The following is a 20,024-nucleotide window of genomic DNA, read 5'->3' on the forward strand; positions in this document are numbered from 1 at the left end:
ATACCTAACACCATAAAAACCCTAGAAGAAAACCTAGGCAATACCATTCAGGACACAGACATAGGCAAGGACTTATGACTAAAACACCAAAAGCAATGGCAACAAAAGCCAGAGTAGACAAATGGATTCTAATTACACTTAAGAGCTTCTGCACAGCAAAAGAAACAATCATCAGAGTGAACAGGCAATCTACAGAATGGGAGAAAAATTTTGCAATCTATCAATCTGACAAAGGGCTAATACCCAGAATCTACAAAGAACTTAAACAAATTTACAAGAAAAAAACCCTCAAAAAGTGGACGAAGGATACGAACAGATAGTTTTCAAAAGAAGACATTTATGCGGCCAACAAACATATAAAAAATGTTTATCATCACTTGTCATTAGAGAAAAGCAAATCAAAACCACATTGAGATGCCATTTCATACCAGTTAGAATAGTGATCATTAAAAAATCTGGAGACAACAGTTGCTAGAAAGGATGTGGAGAAATAGGAACATTTTTACACTGTTGGTGGGAGTGTAAACTACTTCAACCATTGTGGAAGACAGTGTGGCGATTCCTCAAGGATCTAGAAATAGAAATACCATTTGACCCAGCAATCCCATTACTGGGTATATACCCAAAGGATTATAAATTGTTCTGTTATAAAGACACATGCACATGTATGTTCATTGCGGCACTGTTTACAATAGCAAAGACTTGGAACCAACCCAAATGCCCATCAATGATAGACTGGATAAAGAAAATGTGGCACATATACACCATGGAATACTATGCAACCATAAAAAAGGATGAGTTCATGTCCTTTGCAAAGACATGGATGAATCTGGAAACCATCATTCTCAGCAAACTGACACAAGAACAGAAAACCAAACACCACATGTTCTCACTCATAAGTGGGTGCTGAACAATGCAAACACAAGGATACAGGGAGAAGAACATCACACACTGGGGTCTGTTGCAGGGGTGGGGGACTAGGGGAGGGCTAGCAGGGGGTAGGGAGATTAGGAAGGGATAACATTAGGAGAAATACCTAATGTAGGTGATGGAGATGGAGGCAGCAAACCACCATGGCATGCATATATTTATGTAACAATCCTGCAAGATCTGCACATGTACCCAGAACTTAAAGTAAACTAAAATGAAATAAAATAAAAATCTCCTACATCAAGATCACAAAAGATCTTCAGTTCCTTGGGTGTCAGCATTGTTTAATTTATATACAGCTCCATCCAACTCATATTTCACAAAGAATTTGAGAGATCATTCATGAATACCTGACACAAACAAGTGACTCTTCTGCAAATTATACCTCAACATAGGTGGTTTAAAATGAATATAGTGGCCAAGCATGCTGGCTCATGCATGTAATCCCAACACTTTGGGAGGCTGAGGCAGACAAATCACTTGAGGTCAGGAGTTTGAGACCAGCCTGGCCAATATGGTGAAACCCTGTCTCTACTAAAAATACAAAGGAATTAGCCAGGCATGCTGGCACATGCCTGTAATCCCAGCTCCACTGGAGGCTGAGGCAAGAGGATCGCTTGAACCCGGGAGGGGGAGGTTGCAGTGAGCCAAGAGATCATGCCATTATACTCCAGCCTGGGCAACAAGAGTAAGACTCCGTCTCAAAAAGAAAAAAAAAAGGGAGAATATAGTAAATACATATGTATGTGTATATGTACGCATATATATTTTATAGATATATATTCTCTCTGTCCCTTCACTGTCTCCCTCTCTCCTTCATTCTCTCTCTTCTTTCTTTTCTCTCCCTCTTTTCTTCTTTCTCTCTCTCTCCTACTTTCTCTTTCTGCTTCCTGGAAACCAAAGCAATCAGAGATACATAAAACATAACAAAATTCATATTTTCTATAATGAAAATCGGTTTTTGAGGAGAAAAATACGCTTTCCGTAGAACTCAGGTCTAAAAGAAATGTTTTGCATGGATGTTTGAACAGGCCGTGCTAGAGCGGATGGTGTTCTTAATAACATCCCTACCACAGAATCAGAAAAGGAGGAGGAGGAGGCAAGGGAGCAAAGATCAAAACATCTAGCACTGTCAGAGTCTGCAAGCTTGAGTAACAAACAGTGATTGGGAAAAGATTCTCACTTGATGAATTCAGATGGTGCATCTCAAATAGAGAAAGAGACCTTTAGGGCTCCTAGGCCCCCACACGCTAAATTAGGAGAAGAGCAGCAGTAAGGTGTGGTAAGCTGAGGTCAACCTGGGGAGGGTCAGACAAGCAAGTTACAGCACATCTGTTTATACCATAGGCCTCCTGGGGACCACACAACCCCTGGCTCCCTCTCCCATGCCCAGCACAAGGAAGGAAGCTTGTGGACAAAGCTAGGTACAGGATCAGGGTCCTGATCTGTTGCAAGGAGTGTACACTTCCTCTATCTTCATATCCCATCTCTTTGAGGATCCCCTTGCTCTCTGGGGCTACCTTCTGCATGGGTTCTTCCCCGTCTCTCTGAAGACCTGCAGAGGGTAGGTCGGATGAGCTTGACTCTGAGTTTTAAGGCAAATATGATCTCCTCCCTTCCCCCAGCCCTTCCGTGCACATGTCTTGCCTGCTGCATGGAGCTGCTGTTTCTCTCTGCTGCACATTAGAATTCCCTGTGGGGTTTTTAGAAGCCGATGCTTGGGCCACAGTCCAGACCAATTAAATCAGAATCTTCTAAATATTGGGAGGCTGCCTGTGCCAGGCCTGGCCTTCACTGGGGGAGGACAGAGAGGAAAGTGGGCTAGAGGCCATCAGGGTGGTCAGGGACTAGAAGGCTGAGCAAACGCCATCCACCTGCTCTTCCAGAGGCACTCACACACTCAGAAGCAGGATTTCAAGAGAAACCTGGGTGCAGCTTGGTGCACCCGAGCTAACTAAATGGAGGTTAGTGTCCGCATCCACATCTTTACACATGGTAGGTATCCTGACTATCTCTGCCATGTGAGAAAGAGATTGGCACTGACAGAGTCTGGTGATCTGGAAGCTTATATCTAATTAGTATTACAAAGTCATAGAAGGTACAAGTTCAGACTTTGGAATCACGAGTTCAAATCCTGACTGTATCACACACTTCGCTGTGTGTTTTTGGCCAAGTTACTCAACCTCTCTGAGTCTGAGTTCCCCCATCCATAAAAGGGGAGTAATGATAGTATCTCCCTCATAAGGTTGTTGTGAGATCAAGTGACATAATGCAGGTTAAGCTCAGTGCCCAACACACTACAAGCCGTTATTATTAATGCGAAGGCATGATTACGGAGGGCAAGAAGGATGTTCTTACTCCTTCTGTGGGTGTATATAGGGAATTCTTTCCCACATTCTCCATATGCAAGAAAGAGAAAGACAGAAAGTGAATTGGAGCAACAGACCAATATCTCTATGAAATCTATGTCCTGGGAGATCCTTACACAAAGCCCAGAATGAAAGGCAAGGTCATACTGCCTGTGCTTAGAGGTGGTACTGGACCTCCAGGATCCTCCCTCAGTTATCCACATGCTCTGTGGCAGATAGGATTTCCCTACAGAACCAGCAAACCATCTGGCAACTTCTAAAACCTCAAGGGAGCCCCCTCGCCAAAACAAATCTCAAGGGAGAACAAACTGTGTACTCTGGTTTCCAGACCCTTCCAGACTCATGTTTTCTAGCATGCAGATTTGCCAAAGCCCTCCTTGTGACTGGGCCAGGAATTACGCACTGAAGGGCTTAAGCTACCTCACCCTTGATACCAGAGGCCTGGAATGGATGGGAAAGCCATTCAAACAGGAGGTCTTGGCCGGGCACAGTGGCTCACGCCTATAATCCCAGCACTTTGGGAGGCTGAGGAAGGTGGATCACTTGAGGCAAGGAGTTTAAGACCAACCTGGCCAACATGGTGAAACCTCGTCTCTACTAAAAATATGAAAATTATCCAGGCTTGTAGTCCCAGCTGCTTGGGAGGCTGAGGCAGGAGAATTGCTTGAACCTGGGAGGCGGAGGTTGCAGTGACCTGAGATCACACCACTGCACTCCAGCCTGAGCTACAGAGGGCGACTCTGTCTCAAAAAAACAAACAAACAGGAGGTCTCACAGCAAGTTGGATATTGGGATAAAATATAGACAAGACTTCATTAAGAAGAGTTCATAAGGTCATAGTGATGAGTCCGTGATATAAGGCATGTTAACAGCTTAACATACAGCAAAGAATGAAACCGCCTTTGCAAAAATTATAACAGTAAATTATGACAGTGGAAGAGATCTAATCTAAGAATGCCCATCTTGCTTTTGATCTCTGAACTGCCCTTAGTCATTTCTGGACTTGGGCCAAGCTAACTTTCGGAGAAATTTAGTGTATATTTTAAATGATAACAGCCCTTCCCTGAAACGAATGAAAGACCACCAAGTTAGGAGGATGAAAGGAGCCTGAATTCTGCTAAGGTGCAGACATGTTCCCAGCCATGATCCCAGAAGTCACAAGATTCGCAGCTTTTCCAGTGACTCCCACAGATAACATCACTCTTGTAGAACTGAAGATTGGCCTTTTGAGATGTCTCTTCAGGCTTTTGCCTTTCTGACTACTGGAGTGCCCCTACTGAACCCATAAACCGGTCCTGTGGCCCCACCCAGAAATGGAATCAGAGCACAAGGACCATTTTCCACACCCCTATGAACGCATCCCCAACCAATCAGCAGCACCCATCCCTAGTCACCTCCTCTCCCTAAAGATTCTAGTCTCCAAATATTCATGGAGGCTGATTTGAGTCTATGTGTGTAAAACTCTTTCCCTACTGCTATTCCCCTCTTGAGAAATTAGCTGTATCTGAGGAGCGGGCAAGAAGATCCCCCTGGGTGGTTACAAGAACTCAGTACGCTGTATTCACCATGGTTGTTTGAGGTTCTCCCAAACTTCCAATTTGACCAGAAATGAAGATGTCCTATCACATTTCGGTTTTCCTTGAAGGCTCCAATTTTGATTTTCCAAAACGTATTCTTAGGCGTCAGACTTTTGATGAAAAGTTCCAAACCTAGATGTCCACACAAACATGTTTGAATGTTACATTTGACAGTGGCCACATCAGTCTGATGTGAAGTAATGTGGTTTGAAGGAATCAGATGCACTTGCCTCTAGCAGTAACAAGGAAGCCAGCAGTCTAAAAATGATTTCAGGCTTCTAGCAGTCTGTTTAGGAGAAGGCAACTGGGTAGGCTTTGCCAAGTGAAGACATACCTCAGGAAAAATTGGAAAGTGATATAATGGGGAGAAGACGCTTGGGAATTAGTGTGGATCTAGGTAGGACTGAACTACTTCTTAGATACGGTCTTCATGCTGGTCAGATGAAAAGAGGAGCAGAGACGTCTGGCACGTAGATGAACGCAGATGATACAATTTGGCTATTTCTTGATTTATTACGTAAGGTTTTCTGTATTTAAAAATCTCTTTATAGATGATAAAAGCATGGATCTGTATGATAGATAAGCTAATTTTTCATTTCGGAGGTCAGATTGGCAGGTTGCATTAAGATTTAAACCTTTTAAAATGATGCCATGTCACACCTTAAATTTAATCAAGTAGAATTTTTGCCCACTAGTGGAGAGAGCCACGGGAAGTGTGAAATGAAGTTTAGAATGAAGGTACATTTAGCCCAGTCATCTCTGGCCTCTGTGGACTTGCTATTGTTAAGTAAATGTCACCACACCCCAAGAAGGGATGACTCACAGTGACTGCTGGAAAGGGGGAGGAGGAGAACAAGGAAAGTGAAACCTGAAATGCCTGGCCCCTGTGTTTAAATGAGGGTGTGTGGTTGGGTCGAGTAAGAAATGTCTAATTGGGTTGCAATAAGAAATGAGGGAAAACTATTTCAGCACTCTGGGCTGTGTCAAGTCTAATTGTTGGTATCAATAGAATAGATTTTTACCAATAGAATTGAAATTTATCAATTCCAGTAACTAAAGGGTTCTTTTGAGCTAAAATAAACATTCATAAACTTGAAGCACTTTATCCTAAGTAAAATAAGCCAGACACTGAAAGACAAATACCGGGGTCAGGCGCAGTGGCTCACTCCTGTAATCCCAGCACTTCGGGAGGCTGAGGCAGGTGAATCAAGGTTGGGAGTTTGAGACCAGCCTGGCCAATATGGTGAAACCCCGTCTCTACTAAAAATACAAAAATTAGCCAGGCGTGGTGGTGGGCACCTGTAATCTCAGCTATCTGGGGGGCTGAAGTAGGAGAACTGCTTGAACCCAGGAGGTGGAAGTTGCAGTGAGCCGAGATTGCACTCCAGCCTGGGAGACAGAGTGAGACTCCATCTCAAAGGAAAAAAAAAAAAAAAGACAAATACTGCTATGATCTCACATATGTGAAATCTAAAATAGTCAAAGAAACAGAGCAGAATGGTGGTTGCTAGGGGCTGGGAGTAGAGAAAATGGGGAGATGTTGATTAAAGGGTACAAACTTTGGTTACAAGATAAATAAGTACCAGCAATTTAAAAGGTATGGCATGGTAATTCAGTTAATAATACTGTGTTATATACTTGAAATATGCTAAGGGAGGAGATTGTAAGTGTTCTCACCATTCACACTCACAAAAGAACAGAAACACATAAAAAAATACATAAATAAAATAAACATTGGTGACATGTATGGCTTAGTCAAATTTCTTTAAATCGTATGTTGTATCTGACCAAATTAGATAGTTAAAATAAAAGCAGATTTAATGTGACTGTGTTTTAGATGGTTGCTGGAAACCAACCAGTAATCGATGGCTTCTATGGAAAGACAATGAAAGAAATGAAATCCTTAAGGGCCTGTCATTCATGTCAACAGTTAGGTGGCAGGAAGAAAGCTTGTTTATCTATAATCTGATCTGCCTGGTAAGCACAGCCCCCTTTGCTGTTGGAGTCACAGACCACTGCTAATAGAGAAGAGGTGTCAGCACAGCAGGAGCAGGGGGCACTGGGTGCAGAGGAGACTGTGGAGCTGAGTAGCAACACATTCTGCAGCCAGATTCCCTGGTTTGAACCTGCCTCCACCACTTCAGGACTGCAAGTTTCTTACCTCGCTGAGCTTCCTTCCATTCCCTCATCTGCAAAATAGAGACTCTGTCTCTTTATCTAGAAATTTAAAAATGGAGGTAATAACAGCACCCACCTCGTAAGACCCATTATGAAGATTAAATGAGCAAATGCATATAAAACACTCAGATGAGTTCCCAGTGCTCCAAAAATATTGTCTATCTCTGAGTGGTGTTTAATGAGGTCAGTACATAATGTGAAGCCGCAGGGTGGGAGTAGGGGTTTGAAACAACTACGGCATGAATGATCACAGGTACCATCCACATCTGTATGTCCAAAATATTTATCATGGGTGTTGGATGATTACAATCTGCACATGTCTGCTATTACGTTTGTTGTATTACAGAACAGATTCTGGGTTATGCTGTTAGTAACCATGGATTCATTTCACCAGGACTGTAAATTTCTGAAATGACACATAGAGATAATGTCGAGGTGGATAAGTAGAGAATGGCAGGTACCATGATAGCATAATAATTGGACCAGTGGCCATGAATGATCACCTGAGACAGAGTTTCCATGTTAATGGCTCTATTTGGTCCTTCTAAAAGAGGACTTGATTTATCCTTGTGATATTTTTCCCAAAGAATCAGGCAACATTTTAAAGAAAACACAGGGCCTGGTGAGGTGGCTCACACTTGTAATCCCAGTGCTTTGGGAGGCTGAGGCAAGAGGATTGTTGGTGGCTGGAAGTTTGAGATCAGTGTGGGCCACATAATGAGATCCCATCTCTAGAAAAGACAAAAATGAGCCAGCCATGATGGCATGCACTTGTAGTCCCAGCCAGTAGGGAGGCTGAGGCAGGAAGATCACTTGAGCCCAGGACTTCGAGGCTCCAGTGAGCTAAGATCATGCCACTGCACTCTAGCCTGGGCAACAAAGCCAGATGCTGTCTCTTAAAAAATTAAAATAAAAGGCCAGGCATAGTGACTCACGCCTGTAATCCCAGCACTTTGGGAGGCCGAGGTGGACAGATCATTTGGGGTCAGGAGTTCAAGACCAGCCTGGCCAATATGGTGAAACCCGCCTCTACTAAAAATACAAAAAAATTTAGCTGGGCATGGTGGCACATGCCTATGATCCCAGCTACTCGGAAAGCTGAGGAAGGAGAATTGCTTGAACCCAGGAGGTGGAGTTTGCAGTGGGCCGAGATTGTGCCACTGCAATCCAGCCTGGGCGACGGAGTAAGACTTCATCTCAAAAATAAGTAAATAAATGAAAAAAAATAAAAAAGAATACCCAATTTAAAGGAAACTTCTACTTTGGCCTGTGTGCCAGACAGGCCTGTCATTCTCTTCTTCCTCTTGGGGAAGCTGCCCACATCCCATCTTCTTTTCTTGTCATCGTTCCTGATGAATGGTTGAAAAGGTGACCCCTCTCCCTGATCACAGAAAATTGGATCCTAGGGATCCCTGATCCACACCGGCCCATCAGTTTTTCTTTCCTGAGATTTTAGATTCCTAGGATATTCTAGATATGAGAATTAGACATGGAGACTTGAGAACCATCAACAAGGCCAAGACAGGCGGTACTGCTGCATATCTACAGAGAGATGTCATGGAGAAGGAGGGATGACAGACTAAGGCCCCCCTCACACCCCCCCCCAGATGGAGCCGTGGTTATCGGACTGCTGGAAGGCCTGTCATTCAGATGGCACTTCCTGCTTCTGGGTGTCCTGAGATACACAGAAACAAGCCACGTCTTCTCAGCAAATACCCGCTTTACTCACTCTGGCTTGACAATCTACTTGCAGCAGATGGAATGTTGTAAAACTTAAATTCCTGATATTTCATTTTCCTTGATATAATTAATTTTCTTGCAGAAGAAAATGAACCCTTATCTTGTCTTGTAATGTACTACCTTCTGAGAATTGAAGGCAGAAGCTGCGGAAGAGCAGTAAGGCACTTCATTGAGGAAAGACCTGGAAAATTCAGGAAGATGGAAGAAGGGCCTCATGAGAATCTGGGAAGATGAGTTGGCAAAAAGAAAAAAAAAAAAAAAAAAAGCCATGCTGCAATCAGAATTGCATATGAAAGAAGGAAAGGTTGAAGGCTTGGTGGGGGCAGGGACGTGCCATAATTGTGATAGAACCAAAGAGAAGGCAGGAATCCAAGATCAGACGGCAAATGTCAAAAAGGTTCTCTGGAAGCGGATTAAGGAAACAGGTAGCAAACACTTAGAGCTATCTGTGAACCATATGATAAAGGAACTCACCATATGGTGCAGGAAGATAGCAAAGCAGGCTGAAGTACAGGGAAGTGCTTTTGTCTGTAGGATTATATAACTACATCTAATGTATGTATGTATACGTCTGTGTGTGAATACATACCACTAATGAGATTAAAATTAGTAGAGACTCCCACAACAGAAGCTCAGACGTTAGAGAAGGCCTTTGTTCCTGGCGTGAACTAAGCTGCCTTTTAATCTCCTCAGGCAATTTCTTTCTTTTGCAATTGGATGTCACATTTGGTTCCAGCAGAAGATGCTGTGAGGCTGGGTGTGGTGGCTCCAGCCTGTAATCCCAGCACTTACTGAGGCTGAGGCAGGCAGATCACTTGAGGCCAGGAGTTTGAGACCAGCCTGGTCTCTCCTGTTTCTACTAAAAATATAAAAATTGTCTGGGCATGGTGGCAGGTGCTTGTAATCTCAGCTACTTGGGAGGGTGAAGCAGGAGAATTGCTTGAACCCGGAAGGTGGAGGTTGCAGTGAACCGAGATCGCCCCACTGCACTCCAGCCTGGGTGACAAAGCAAGACTCTGTCTCACACACACACACACACACACACACACACACACACACACACACACAAAAGAAAGAAAGAAAGAAAAGAAAAGAAAGAGAGAAAGACAGACAGAAAGAAGAAAACAGAAGACACTGGTCTGGGGCCTGGACCTCTGGAATGTTCTCTCACGCTCACAGAGCATGCCAGTTAAGCACCCTGGGCTTCGGGGAGGCAAGCTTGGAGGCTGGTGAGGGAGGCGCTGTTGAAACACTGGAGCTGGAAACCAGGGCTGACTTCTCCATCAAAACCCACCAGGCACAGTGCTCAGGGTCCATGGTCTTTTCAGGCCTCATAAGGGACCTTAGTTTCTTTAAAAATCACAAGAAAAAAAGTGAACTTAGGTGATAGTACCTGTTTTAATGTGTAATATTAATATATTTTTCTTCATATCTATGCAGTCATGAGATATCATTTTTGCTTTTTTTTTCATGGAAGAAGGAGAAACCCACAAATGTCATTATGCAGCTTTCTAAACATTTAAGAGACAGGGTCTCCTTCTGTTGTTCAGGCTGGAGTGCAAATCACAGCCCACTGCAGCCTCAAACTCCTGGGCTCAACCAATCCTCCTGCCTCAGCCTCCGGAGTAGCTAGGACTACAGGTATGTGCCACTGTATATGGCTAATTTTTAAACACATTTTTAGAGATGGGGTCTTGCTATATTGCTCAAGCTGGGCCGGTCTTGAACTCCTGGGCCCAAGCAATCCTCCAGCCTTGGCCTCTCAAGGCTCTGGGATTATAGCTATAAGCCACCACGCCTGGGCCTCATTAGGTAGCTCTTATAATAGTTTTCTAACTGCTGTTTCAAAAAAAGAGAGAAAGGGAAGGAAGAAAGAAGGGAGAGAAGGAAGGAAGGAAAAAAGGAAGGGGAAAGACTAGTGGTTTGGATTGCACAGTGGTTCACTCCTATAATCCCAGCACTTTGAGAGGCCAAGGCAGGAGGATTCCTTGAGCTCAGGAGTTTGAGACCAGCCTGGGCAACAAAGTGGGACCCTGTCTCTACAAAAAAATCAAAAAATTAGCTGGGTGTAGTGGCATGTGCTTACAGTCCCAGCTACTTGGGAGACTGAGGTGGAAGGATTGCTTGGCCCTGGGAGGTTGAAGCTGCAGTGAACCATAATCACATCACTGCACTCCAGCTTGGGTGACAGAGTGAGACTTTGTCTCAAAAAAAATTTTTTTTTAACTAATGGTTTGGGAAGACGTGTGGACCCCAAAGTGGAGAAGAGACAGCAAGAGGCAACTGAAATCACAAAACCTGCTTTCACGGTCCTGTCTCCTTCCAGCTGTGAGATCTTGGAGAAGTCACTTAACCTCTCTGACTTACAATTTCTAGATGACATAACAGAGTGATTATCAGTAACTACCTTGCAGGATTATGGTGAGAACTAATATGATATAATGCATGCAAATCCATGGCATGGTCCCTGTCAATAAGCATGAGCTCGTTGGAGACAGTGGGCAGGGTGTGAGCGGAATTGGAGTGGGTGCATCTGGGTGGTGGCGTTGGCAAGGGTTAGGAAAATGGAGGTTGAGGGTTGAAAAGGAACCAGCTAAGGAGTCCCTACACTCACTAGAGATGCTTCCAAGACTTGGGGATCCCACAAGGCTGAAGCCTGTGGAGGAGGACAGGAGGGCAGAGACTGGAGGAGTAAAAGCCATTCTCGTGGGCCCTCTTAGGAATCCCTGAAGATGACTCATGGTTCCAATGAGCACGTGGAACATGTGTTATTTGCACATGAATAGGCAGCCAATAAGCGCAGAGTGATGACGAAGAACAGAAAACCCAGAGCCCTCCATCACTAGAAGCATGTGGTTTGTCTAATGGCAGCAGCTTACACTGAAAACAAGGCGTGCAAACTCTGTTGTTTTTTTGTATTTTGTAGAGATGGAGTCTCCCTATGTTGCTCCATCTCCTGGGTTCAGTGATCCTCCTGCCTTGGCTTCCCAAAGCACTGAGATTACAGGCGTGAGCCACTGCACCTGACCACAAACTCTATTTAGTACTTAGAGGGAAAGATGAGAAAATAAGAGGAAAAATGACTAACCTCCTAGAATACGTTTGTGACATTCCAGGTAATCACTGTTAAAACTAGGAAATCACATGTTAAGTATCAAGCAATCAAGAACCCCAAATCAGCTGGTAGTCGTGTTTCATGCCTGTAATTCGAAAACTTTGGGAGGCTGAGGCAGGCTGATCACTTGAGCCAAGGAGTTTATGGCTACAGTGAGCTATGATTGTACCACTGCACTCCAGCCTGGGTGACACAGTGAGGTCCTGTCTCTAGAAAGAAAAAAAAAAAAGAGCCTCAAATTACACACATCTAAATCAAACCTGGTCTGTTTAATGTCATTTACTAGCTGTGTGACTTAAGCAAGTTATTCCAAATTTGTGCATCTCACTCTCCTCATCTGTAAAATGGGGACAACAGTAGCTGTATCACAGAGTAAGTATGAGCTAATGAATACATACTAAGCACTTGCAACAGAGCCTGCCACATAGTAAGGACTCAAAAAATGTTAGGTGCTATCATCATCATCATTGTCACCATCACCACCACTAGAATTTAAGTTCCATGAGGACAGGCAGATATATTTGTTTGTTTTGTTCATAGCTATTGCCTCTGTACCTACAAGGGTACCTGACATACAGTCGATGCTCAATAAATACTTCTTGAATGAATGAATCCTTAGTTATGTCTTTCAGTGGGAAGTTACTGTAAAAGTGATGAATTCTCCCCAGAATAGTGTACAGAGTCCAATCTTAGTTCCAGTTCACTTTCCCTCACACCTGCCCTACTCCCCTGAGCAAGCCAGGATGCCTCGTGCTCAGATCTGGGAAGGTATGAGTTATGAGACTGCTGATAACCTGGGAGACAGATGTTTCCAAAAGTCGCTAAGGGGAGGAGACATCATACAAAAGGATAAGGAAGGAGTGGGTGGGGAAGAACTGAAGGTAGCAAATCTCCAAAGAGTAGCTTGACTGTCTGGATATATTCAGTGAGTAAAGGAGGGTGGAGGGAGGTCAAGATCACAGGAGAGATTTTTAGGGACACAGGAAGTGTTAAGCATGTCCCTTATTTGAAGGAAAGGATACGGGGGAGAGGGATAAGCAGAGACTTTGTAACTTCCAGATACGCACACAAATGATAACAAAAGACTTCACATTCTTAGAAATACCATGGTAATCGAGCTGCCAAATCACCTCAATCTTACACTGCGTGAGTGTAAGATTTTTTTTCTCTTTCTCCCTCCTTGCATCTCAAGTGTAAGATTTTATGACAATTTTTCACCAAATGTGGTTCAGGAAACTGTATAAGGACAAAATTACTTTTCTTTTAATATATTCTCCTCAAACACATTAAAATAAATATGTAACTGGTATATCAAACCACACGCATTAAAGTGAATATATAACTGGTATATCAAACTTGTGATTTCACATAAATTATTGCTTGGGACAATGTTAAGAAGAAGAAAAGAAAGTCAAGTTAAAGTCAATTTAAAGAAAAATATGATAGTATAAAGGAGGCATGTAACAGCAAAAAGAAAAACCCACATCAAGTGCATAAATGACTAAGATTTGGGAAACATAACCAAGACCATACGTCAATTCTGTTATACAGTCTGAATTTTGAGCTACAAAAGTTTATGCCAGCGTCTTGGAGGATGTCATGCAAATGCCAAGTTTCTAGGGGTACTCTAGTGGAAGGGGCCACCACCAGACCCTCCAGGGCTTCCTTGGTAATACACTCAATCATTTAATGTCATTGGCTCAGTCTCTTGCAATTATTCTAGGAAAGTCAAGCTCTAGATGGGGGAAGTTTAATGGTTCGGTCTCTCACCGCTCTGCTTCTGATTTTAGATCATCTTAGATGCATAGACAGCAGCAGAACTGGATGAGATTTTTAAAAGAGAAACAATGCAATACCTGGGCACCTAGCTTCTCTAGACTCTTCACTTTTTCTTTTTAATTTCATAAGCTGCTGAATTCTTCCTACTTGATTTATTCTTGGCTTGTGCTAGGCTTCAAGAAAGTCACCACTAACACCTGGCATGCTCCATGATTCAAACACAAAGAAATGTCACAGAGAAGAGGCACTTAAAGTTTTTTGTTTGTGGGGTGTGATACATTGGGAGCTGTAAAGGGAAAAGTCAGAAGCTCTTTTGTGTGCCACCGTGAAAAATTCCAGCCAGGGCTTAAGAGTAGGGAGCATGGCTGAGACAACTAGTCATCTACCCCAATTGTTCTCCCGGCCTCCCTTGCACTGAAGTGTGGCCACGTGACTACATTTTCTCTAATAGAGAGTAGGCAGAAGTGGTTGGTGCCACTTCCCAAACCAAGACTTTTAAGAAGCAGCTTGTGCCTCCTCCACCCTCTGACTGCAGGAAAAACAAAGCTCTGGGGATTAATGGAGCCACATAGGACAAAAGGCACCTTGTCCCTTAATCACCATATGGAGAGAGTGGGTGGGGCCAGGCGGGCCTGTCTTAAACTTCCAAAACTTAGAAGTTTAATGAAAAGCTTCCTTTGTGTCTGAGTCAGTATATATTTGGGGGTCTATTTGTTACAGCAGTTGAATCTACCCTAATAAAAGGAGTTTAGGTGCCCTGTCAGCCACACAAATTAACCAAGCCCATTTTGAGGGTGGGAGCCAGGAACAAGGACACATTCTGAGATTTTCATTTACTCCTTCCCCTCTTTGCATAGTTTAGTTAACTTACCCTTTAGCTATAGCTCGAGCCACTTTTTCACAGAAACCTTCTCTAGCTTCAACTAGGCAAATCCCACTCCCACAGGTGTCCATGGAACACAGCAAACATCACAGCTGTTATGCCTGTGTGATTTTTTTTATGAATTTTGATACCTTCCCTGCATTTTAAAAATTATGCGTTTTTCAGAACTCATAGAATGATACACTTAAGATAGCTACATTTCAGTGTATATAATTTTACCTTTAAAATCATCATTGCAAATATTGAATTCTGGTTCAACGGTACACATGCTGAAAGTGTAAATGTAAAGTGTACAGATGTCTGCAACTTGCTTTGAAATGCATCAAAAAAGGGGTGATGGACGGATAGACAGATGGATCCATGCTAAAACAAATACAGTCAAACGTTACTTGTGGAATCCAGGCGGTGGGTGTTATGGATGTTCATTATGCAATTCTTTTAAATTTTCCATTTTTAAAATTTTCACAATGATATGTTAGAGAAAAAGTTTAATGAAAGCAGGAACCATGAGTATATTACATAAAAGGAATTAGTCTATATACATTTTCTATTACCAATCATAATGTTCCATAATTTGCTTGTTATTTGATATTATGCTATGATAATCTTTCTGTGGTGACAGATAGATGATATATTGATTGATGATAGGTAGATAGATGATAAATAATAAGACAGATAGATGATAGGTACACAGATGATAGATGATAAATAGATGATGATAGATAATAGATACAGATAGATGATAGAATAGATAAATTGATAGATCAATCGATTGATCAATAGATAGATGATAGACAGGTGTGCGTGTATATGAGAGACAGAAAGAGAGAGAGGACAGAGTCACTTCATTTTTTTTTATATACATCATGAATATACCATTTGGGCTATTTCTATTTTCCAGTAAATATCATTTTTACATAGATCTTCTGTGCTTGCTATTAGATTTGAGCTGCTTTATGGTGGTAGATTTATGTCCATTACAGCACACCACCTGCCTCCCCCAGCCCCTTTCTCTCCTCCTGACCCAATCACAACTCACATACGTTAGCTCAGTGCCATCCACAGACAAGAGTCAAGGGTATAAGAGAACAGGAAAGCCTCCATTCAAATTTTCCTGCACAACATTTTTTAAAGACGTGCATCATATATATCCTTACCACAAGCACATATGAAGTCTCAGAAGACACACAAGAATAGTATTCATTAAATATTTAATGGATGTTTATTACGGCAGCACATTAGGGTTAGAGAAATCATGTCCATAATACAAAGAGTTGTCCTTGTGCTGTCTATATACTTTATCAGGTATTTGCTGTATTTGCTCTATAAGGTAAGCGTGTATCATCAATCTGGACGGTACAAATCTGTCCAATTTAGATATGTGCAACCTAATTTTAACTCCAGCAATCATTAAAGGTTCAATTCTTGAAGGATGTTAGCAAAACTCAAGTTAAAGTTCCAAGGCGTTATAAAAATAGAGGATAAAGGATAAAATTCTAGGCATCATTAAATAATAAATGAAAACTATCTATCAGGCACTATGCTCCGTACCTGGGTGCCTGGGTTAATGGACGGATAGACAGATGGATGTATGACAAAGCAAATACACTGAGGAGCACTATGTTCTGTGCCTAGGTATAATACACCCATGTAACAAACCCGTGCAGGTACCCTCTGTATGTAAAACAAAAGTTGAGAAATAAAATCATTTTTAAATGTGAATGATACATTTGAATGCTCTGTAATAGAAATTCTAGAAGGCATCTATCTCCAAGTAAGCCAGGCATGCCAGCAGGCCCTGCTTTGGTAAGATAGCCCTTCCAGGTAAACACTTTTTCCTGTTCAAAAAAACCAACTCTCCACAGTTTTCCTCTTTTGAAAGATCTTGAAATGGGCTTACTTATTTGGAATTCAATGGCCTTCACCCTTGCTTTCTGCCTTGTTTCGTCTTTACAGGTCTTACCAAAAGGCTTGTGTGATTCCCTAGTCGCCCCACAAATTACTAGTGTTTTGTTGTTGTTGTTGTTGTTTTTCTGAGGAGTTTCGCTCTGTTGCTCAGGCTGGAGTGCAGTAGCATGATCTCAGCTCACTGCAACCTCCTCTTCCCGAGTTCAAGCGATTCTCCTGTTTCAGCCCAAGTGCTTGGGACTTCAGGCTCTTGCCACCATGCCTGGCTAATTTTTGTATTTTTAGTAGAGATGGGTTTTCACCATGTTGGCCAGGCTGGTCTCAAACTGCTAACCTTGTGATCCACCCACCTCGGCCTCCCAAAGTGCTGGGATTACAGGTGTGAGCCACCACACCTGACCATTAGTGTTTAAAAACATTTGTTTTGTTTTCCTGGGGTAAGGGAGGTGTAAACAGATTACCCCAAAGCCCCATCTCTTTGATCTTCAGAAAGGGAAGAATAAATCACTGCAGTTGTGTTCTTCTGTTTATGAGGATTGATCTATATACCTAACCAGACTGCAAAATGTTCAAAGTTGGAATTCAAATATAAAACCTGCATTAATTTAAAACCCTAGTAGGCAACACCAGAGTTGCAAAGGATTACTCTGTTTTAAAGGATCATAGAGGTGCTTGTTATTCTATTTTGCCTTAATGACATACTGTTGTTTTCATCTATGATTTATTTGATGCTATATCTCCAGTCTGGAACAGAGCTCTCAATTATTATAACAGTTTCCATGGAGACATATGATCTATTCTTTCATTGCTCCCCAGTGATCCATTCTCCCACGACTCCACCCACTACCCCCAACCCCAATCCTTTCCATGGGACCCTCCAGAACTTCCAGTCTTCCATCAAACATCCTTTTATCTGTTTTGTTAAGTGATCAAAAACAGGCATAATACACGAATTTTTGAGTTAACAAGGGCTAGAGTAAAAATGTTAAATTAGCTCAGGGGGACTGGAAAGACGGAAATTAACTGAATAAATGTGTTCACATAGGGAGAGCAGTAGCAGCGACTGGTCAGAGAAAGATGTGATCCAGGATGGGAGCAGGACTTCTCAGCGTTTAGCCTTTTAACATAATCTTAATGATGAATCATGTGAATGCCTGGCTTATTGAGAATATCATTTAGGACAGATATGGTGGCTCACACCTGTAATCCCAGCACTTTCGGAGGCCACAGCAGGAAGATTGCTTGAGCTTATAAGTTCCTGAGCAGCCTTATAAGTTCTTGAGAAACATAGTGAGATCCTGCCTCTACAAAAAATACAAAAATTAGGCCAGGCACAGTGGTTCACGCCTGTAATTTCAGCACTTTGGGAGGCCAAGGTGAATGGATCATTTGAAGTAAGGAGTTTGAGAGCAGCTCAGTCAACATGGTGAAGCCCTGTCTCTATTAAAAACCATAAAAATTAGCCAGGCATGAGGCTGAGGCAGGAGAATCAATTGAACCTGGGAGGTAGAGGTTGTAGTGAGCTGAGATGGTACCATTGCAGCCCAGCCTGAGTGACAGAGTGAGACTCTGACTCAAAAAAGCAAAAACGAAAATTAGCCAGGCATGGTGGTGCATGCCTGTAGTTCCAGTTATTTGGGGACTGAGGCAGGAGGACTGCTTGAGCCCAGCGTTTCGAGGCTGCGGTGGACCATAATTACAACACTACATTCCAGCCTGGGCAACAGAGTGAGACCCTGTCTCAAAAAGAAAAAAAAAAAGTGCTCATTTAATTTTTTTTTAAACTCAACTTATTAGAACCTCTTCTTTATGTAGGCCACTTTCTTCCCCATCATCAGAGAAACTGCTCCACATTTGAAATCTAAATGCCTCAGTTCTTCCTAACATTTGAAGGATCTTGACCTCATCCATTTTTTTTCATCCCTAGACTTCTAAACTCCTTTTTTTTTTTCCCACCCAGGTGATGACCCTCTTCATGCTAGACATCTTCCCCAACTCAATCTAGAAACCATTTTCATTCATGTATTCAACACGTGAATTCATCATCCACCTTTCCTGAGCACTTGATACAGGCTCTACGGGTCTGCAGTGAGCACCCTTCTTCCCAGAATCCTTAACTCTCTTTCTTCCTTCATCTTCTAGTTCACTGATTCTACGAATCCCACCCTTAGTTCAAATCTACCATCTCCTTCTCCATCTCCACCCCAGGGATGCTCAGAGCTGCTGGTAAAACCATACAAGAGTGTGGACCACTGCCAACTGCCTATTCCCGACCTTAGGGGCTGGATGGGTGATCTTCCTGGCGTGGAGGCTCCTTAGTCTTTGGGCCATCATCTCAGATCCTTGAGTCCATCTCAGTGGATGCCCTTCCACCCACAGACAGAGAACTCATGCATTCAATCTAGGCACTGAATGAATTTGATTCCCTCGTCCCTGAAGACACCCTGGCGACCAGGACAGAGAAGATCCCTACTCTTGCAGAGCTTAGCTCTTAGAAAGGGAAGACAGAAAAATCGAGGAAGCAAGAAAAGCATTGCTCAGTGATGGGTGCTATGAGAGAGTTAAATATAACGGACAGTGAATGAGCGGCTACTTTGAGTGGGTAGCTGGGGAAGATGTTTCAGAAGAGGTGGCGTCTAAGTTGAGATGTGAATTGCAGGACGGAGCCAGCCATGCAAACAGCAAAGGGAGCAGCATCACAAAAGCTCTAAGGGAGAAAGGAGCTTCGTGTGTTTCAGTAACCCGAGAGCTGATGCGGTGGCCAGAGCACACTGGGTGGTGGGGAGAAGAAAAAGAAGAAAAGAAGTCGCACAGGGAACAAGGGCCAGATGATAAAGGGTGACACAAGCTAAGGATGTAACATAGAATTTATTCTAATTGTGATGGAAAGCCATCGGAGGGTCATAAGCAGGGGAGCTCCTTGACCTAATATAGGTACTAGCTTTAAAAAATTATTATGGCTGTTAAGTAGAAAGCGTATTAATAGTAAGTAACAAGATTGGGAATAAGAAACCACTGAGGAGTTTCTGCAGTTGTTCAGGTCATATCGATGGTTTAGATGAGGGTGGTATTAGAGAGATGAAGAGAAGTTAGTGAATACGTGACACGCTTTAAAGGAACTGTCAGAATTCGCCAATGTATTGTACATGATCATAGGGACAGGGGCGATAGGCAGGGAGGTGGGAATAAAGGAAAGAGGGAAACTCAGGGATCTCATCCAGGTTTTCGGCTTAAGTTATATAGATGGCAAAGAAACGTATATTTTTTTGCACACCTGAGTTCACAGTATGAGATTTATGCTAGACATCTTTGTGGCACACAAAGGGACTAAAAAACCCAAAACAACACTAAACGAGTCAGCAATACTTATAACACAATCCCCACTTCAGTAAAACAGCATCTCGCCCTATCTATAAAAGCATCCAGAACCACTCTATGAGTCCCAGAGTCATCCTTCCACTGTGCTACTGTTTGAAAGGAACCACTTCTGTTCTTGGCTGTCAGGGTGATCTTTTCAAAAAGGCAAATCTGATCGTGTCACTGCT

The 20,024-nt window shown here is 42.7% G+C and overlaps 1 protein-coding gene across 2 annotated transcripts in view; it reads right to left on the reverse strand.

Annotated features, from left to right (window-relative positions):
• The window catches only part of PRKCB (protein kinase C beta), a 386,658-nt gene that overhangs the window by 76,458 nt on the left and 290,176 nt on the right, over window positions 1–20,024 (reverse strand). The window lies entirely within an intron of this gene.

Source organism: Saimiri boliviensis, chromosome 12 (assembly GCF_048565385.1).
Source record: "Saimiri boliviensis isolate mSaiBol1 chromosome 12, mSaiBol1.pri, whole genome shotgun sequence".
Taxonomy (NCBI): Eukaryota; Metazoa; Chordata; class Mammalia; order Primates; family Cebidae; genus Saimiri; species Saimiri boliviensis.